Source organism: Oncorhynchus kisutch, linkage group LG8 (genome assembly GCF_002021735.2).
Source record: "Oncorhynchus kisutch isolate 150728-3 linkage group LG8, Okis_V2, whole genome shotgun sequence".
In the NCBI taxonomy this organism is placed as follows: domain Eukaryota; kingdom Metazoa; phylum Chordata; class Actinopteri; order Salmoniformes; family Salmonidae; genus Oncorhynchus; species Oncorhynchus kisutch.
The window spans coordinates 29591288-29597400 of NC_034181.2; positions in this window are offsets into that span (position 1 = coordinate 29591288).

The following is a 6113-nucleotide window of genomic DNA, read 5'->3' on the forward strand; positions in this document are numbered from 1 at the left end:
AAGGTGCCCAGAGGTGCCGAGAGAAAACTGCCTGCTCCTCGGTCCCAGTTGCTAATATATGTATATTATTATTAGTATTGGATAGAAAAGACTCTGAAGTTTCTAAAACTGTTTGAATGATGTCTGTGAGTATAACAGAACTCATATGGCAGGCAAAAACCTGAGAAGAAATCCAAACAGGAAGCGGGAAATCTGAGGTTGGTCGATTTTCAACCCAGCCCCTATTAGGTACACAGTGGGATATTGGTTATGTTGCACTTCCTAACGCTTCCACTAGATGTCAACCGTCTTTAGAAACTTGTTTGAGGATTCTACTGTGAAGTGGGACAAAATGAGAGAGGAATGAGTCACAGGTCTGCCAGCAGTCACGCACTGGTCACGCACATTTCACATGAGAGGTAGTTGCGTTCCTTTGCTTTTCTGAAGACAAAGGAATTATGTTAAAAACATCCTAAAGATTGATTCCATACATCGTTTGACATGTTTCTTCGGACAGTAACGGAACGTTTTGACATTTTGTCTGCAACTAGGGAACGCGCTTCATGACTGTAAAAAAGTAGCTCTTTGGACAAAAATGATGGACATTATCGAATAAGTCAAACATTTAATGTGGAACTGGGATTCCTGGGAGTGCATTCTGATGAAGATCATCAAAGGTGAGTGAATATTTATAATGCTATTTATGACGAATGTTGACTACCCAATATGGCGGATATCTTTTTGGCTGCTTTGTTGTCTGAAAGCTGTACTCAGATTATTGCATGGTTTGCTTTTTCCGTAAAGCTTTTTTGAAATCTGACACAGCAGTTGCATTACGGAGAAGTGTATCTATATTTCCAAGTCTAACAATTGTATTTTCATCAACATTTATAATGAGTATTTCTGTAAAATGATGTGGCTCTCTGCAATATCACTGGATGTTTTTGAACTAGTGAACATAACGCGCCAATGTATACTGAGATTTCTTTATATAAATATGCACTTTATCTAACAAAACATACATGTATTGTGTAATATGAAGTCCTATGAGTGTCATCTGATGAAGATCAGCAAAGGTTAGTGATTAATTTTATCTCTATTTGTGCTTTTTGTGACTCCTCTCTTTGGCTGGAAAAATGGCTGTGTTTTTCTGTGGCTTGGCTCTGACCTAACATAATCGTTTGTGGTGCTTTCACTGTAAAGCCTATTTGAAATTGCACACTTTGGCGGGATTAACAACAAGATTACCTTTAAAATGGTATAAGATACATGTATGTTTGAGGAATTTTAATTATTAGATTTCTGTTGTTTAATTTGGCGCTCTGCACTTTCACTGGCTGTTGTCATATTGATCCCGTTAACGGGATTGCAGCCCTAAGAAGTTTTAACAATGTCTACACTGTATTTCTGATCAATTAGATGTTATTTTAATGTACAAAAAATGTGTTTTTCTTTCAAAAAGTGACACCAAATTTTGGAACGGTAGTGTACATTACACAAGTTTCATACAAATTCTAATTTGTTGTGGCTAACATTAGCTAGGTTAGGGTTTGGTAACATACTAGCTAAGTAGTTAAAGGGTTCATGTTGGGGTTAGCGCACATGCTAGCTAAGTAGTTAAAAATTAGTAAGTAGTTGCAAAGTTGCTACTGCAGTTAGCTAAAATGCTAAAGTTGTCTATGTTTGGATAGCTAGACCTTCACGTTATACGCCCACTCATCCTCCCCGACCAACCAACCTCCCTTTTATCGTTTCTGTCTTAAGTAACTTACTGTCTTTATCTGTCATTGAAATGCACTGTATACAACATTGTGTACTGTACACACAAAAATGGGAAAATAAATACAAATACAGAGTAATTTGTCTATTTCACAATAATCTGTGATAGTGGGTTTGGCAGGCAGGAGGCAGTATGGCTAGAGAGAAAATGGATTGACCTCTAGTCTGCCCACACATTATAACACAGCCAGTGTGAATAAAATAAAGGAGGGATATTTTTGGCACTCAATTGAATTGCTGGAGGAACCTGCCACAGAGGAGCGAGAGAGAGAGAGAGAGAGAGAGAGAGAGAGAGAGAGAGAGAGAGAGAGAGAGAGAGAGAGAGAGAGAGAGAGTTGAGCAGTGAAGGAGATACAATGTGGTGAGGGAGAGAGAGAGAGAGAGAGAGAGTAGAGAGAGAGAGAGAGAGAGAGAGAGAGAGAGTTGAGCAGTGAAGGAGATACAATGTGGTGAGAGAAAAGAAAGATGAAGAGACAGAGACAGAGGGAGAGGGAGGGAATAAGAGGTGAAGGAAGCTAGAAACAGAAAGCTAAAAGTGAAAGGGAGCTCATGGGTAAGGATGGTAAGGATGGGTGTAATGAGAGTTGGATGCAAGAAAGAACTGTTGAAGGACTGTAGAGCTGTCGGGGCCGTAGTTTTCTCATGAGGATAAATGAAAAGACATGGTCAGTGCCAAAAAAATCGACCTATTACCTATTCGAGACCGGGAAATGTTGGAAGAAAATCTGACAGTGGAATTGATGATTGACAAAGAAGCGACTATAGTGGGATAGTAGAAATGTCTAAATAATGAAAAGTTTGAGTACTGGTAGGCTTATAATTAAGCCTCTCAAAGTGACAGAGCTCACAGCATACCTTCTCTTTGTATAGGTTGAATAAAGAAAGACCATTAAATAAAGAGTGCGAATGTGTTAACATTCCTATGCAAAATCAAAAATAATAATACAAATGTTGGTAATGATTCAATCATTCAGAGTTACTCATCCTTTCAAATAAATTCACACATTTGATTCCATCTTATCAATACTGAACAAAAATAAAAATTAAACACGCAACAATTTCAAAGATTTTCCTGAGTTACAGTTCATATAAGGAAATCATATAAATAAATTCATTAGACCCAAATCTATGGAGTACACATGACTGGGAATACAGATATGCATCTGTTGGTGAAAGACACCTTAAAAAAAAGGTAGGGGTGTGAATCACAGTGGAATGTTGTCCCACTCCTCTTCAATGGCTATGCGAAGTTGCTGCATATTGGCAGGAACTGGAACACACCGTCATACGTGGATCCAAATCATCCCAAACATGCTCAATGGGTGACATGTCTGGTGAGTATGCAGGCCATGGAAAACTGGGACAATTTCAGCTTTGTGAAATTGTGTATAGATCCTTGCGACATGGGGCTGTGCATTATCATGCTGAAACAATGAGGTGATGGCAGCGGATTAATTGCATTACAATGGGCCTCAGGATCTTGTCACGGTATCTCTGTGCATTCAAATTGCCATAGATAAAATGCTATTGTGTTCGTTGTCCGTATCTTATGCCTGCCCATGCTATAACCCCACCGCCACTGTGGAGGTCCTGGCTGGCGCGGTTACACTTAGTCTGCGGTTGTAGGCCGGTTGGACATACTACCAAATTCTCAAAAATGACGTTGGAGGTGGCTTATCGTAGAGAAAGGAAGATTCAATTCCCTGGCAAAAGCTCTGATGGACATTCCTGCAGTCAGCACGCCAATTGCACGCTCACTCAAAACTTGAGACATCTGTGGCCTTGTGTTGTGTCACAAAATTGCACATTTTAGAGTGGCCTTTTATTGTCCCCAGCACAAGGTGCACCTGTGTAATTAACATGCTGTTTAATCACCTTCTTGATATGTCATACCTGTCAGGTGGATGGATTATCTTGGCAAAGGAGAAATGCTCACTAACAGGGATGTAAACTCATTTCTGCACAGCATTTGAGAGATAATAAGCTTTTTGTGTGTATGGAACATCTCTGGCATCTTATATTTCAGCTCATGAAACATGGGACCAACACTTTACATGTTTTATATTTAACATTATATTTTTGTTAAGTGCATGTTCATGTGAACTCTGATGTGCAATTTCTGTATTTCAAAATGAAGCTGCAGCTTGCAAAGGCAAAGGCCTGAGTTGTTATTTTTCACTCCTACTCACAGAGACAAGTTAACAAGTAGGTAGACAAGTAGGCCCATGATAGCGACCCAAACACAATGCATTACCACCACCCCCACTACCATATTAGTGGTTCTGCTCCTGCCTACACTCAGACAGAAAACAATGTGCCAAACCAGACGAAGGCGCATCATCTGCATAACTTGCAAATTAATCTGGTTAAATTAGCATATATATTTAAATGAGGATTTAGAGACTTTAAAGCCAATTTTGATTATTTCCACTTTAACTCTATTCTCTGATCAATGTGAAAAAGAAGGGGTGATTTTGTATGTTTAATATTAATACACTCTGCTAATTACGGCTTATACTGATATGCAGATTTGCTTAATTAGTAAATGGATTTTCCTCCACTTTGCAACGGTTTGGCTCAATGAGTCAAGTGTTTGCTTTAGTTTATGGTGCTACATCAAAGAGGCTTGTGGGACCTCCTGTCCTCCGATCAAAATAGATGAAGCACTTTAGTTCATTTTGGCGGTTTGCCCTTTTGTTTGAAATAATTTAACCAACTCGAATACATCCTTGTCTTCTTCTTCTTCTTCATCATTATCATCATCATCACATTCTCCTCATATTAAAATAATAGCTCATTAGCAACATGTTCAGATGCAATCATTACCACAATATGGCATTAAACCGTGTTATTCACAAGGCTTAGACAGTCCTATGCCAGCTTTACTCGAAGCCAGGAAATAAGAGTATTTCTATTGAATATATAAACCAGTCAGTGGAGTTCATTGAATTGTTTTAAAACTGAATCTACTTTGGTCATGGAACCCAGCCACTATAGATCACCTTGCTTTATTGTTGTAGCACTAAATAATCAATAGCAGTAGTTGTAGTGAAATGTTATTGCGACCATGTTCCACATTGATCTACAGGGGATGTCCATGTTTCTCTCCCTATCCTTGTCTCTGTCTAGAAACATGGACACACTGCAAAGCGACATAACCACTTGATTCAAAGGCAATGGCCTGTCGCCCTCTCCTCTCTCATAAAGGCAATGTCAGGTGTATTAACCTAAAGTCAATGTCCACGCCACCACGTAAATCAAATTAGCATAATAAAAAGGTAGAGATATCTGTTGTTTTTTTGCATGGGCTGCGTCTCAATCTGCCAATGGCGACCTTTTGTGTCTGCGGTGGAAGGTGGCTGTGCTATAGCAGTTTGTCAGACCATGAGACATCCTAAAAATTGGTCTTCTCATAAATACGTCTGTATTGTCCGAACGGCTTGGCATACAAATGAATACCACTCTATGGAATGATGAGACTCTCACAAACTTGATGGTGTTCTCCGTTTTTTTCTATGACCACCATAAGCGTCACGGGACTCGTCTGAAGTTGGTATCGCCGATCTGCCAACTTCTCTCTGTAGCATCTGAACAGGATGCTGTAGGACGCTCAAACGCCTCACAATACTCGTCTGAAAGTAGCCTGGTACCAGTTTAACAAATGAATGGAACTATATATGGAAGTAGTTTAGTGTCAAGATATCTCTCAGATTCAGGACAGACACTTTAAAACAAACTATCTTTTGATGCATTTTTTACTATCTGTTTTTCCATGTATGAATCTGTTAATCAATTCGTTTCTATGGGCTAATAGCAGTAAGCAGTAAGGCCAAATTTAATCTCTCAACAAATATTTTAGTAATATTTGTTTTGTTACCTAAAATTCAAAATCAAACAGCTAAATGATTCTAGGTATGACCATCTTAATACAATTCCATATGCTAGCTTAGTAGAACACCCCCGGCTTAGACTCTTAAGGAATAAGAGAGATATAATAGATGGTCCAATAGGTTTAGTTACGTTATTATCCACATAGAACCAAGAGGAGTAAGCTAGGTAAGATATGGGAGTCCCAGTCTGAGTCTCATTCTGAAAGGGTGTTATTGGCTGGTTTACCGGTATATACTTCTGTATCTGCCACTCCCTGATCTGTTTCACCTGTCCTTGTGCTTGTCTCCACACCCTCCAGGTGTCGCTCATCTTCCCCACCTATCCTCTGGGTATTTATACCTGTGTTTTCTGTCTGTCTGTGCCAGTTCGTCCTGTTTGTCAAGCTTACCAGCAATTGTCCTGTCAGCTCCTGGTTTTCCCAGCCTCTCTTTTTCTCGCCCTCCTGGTTTTGACCCTCGCCTGTC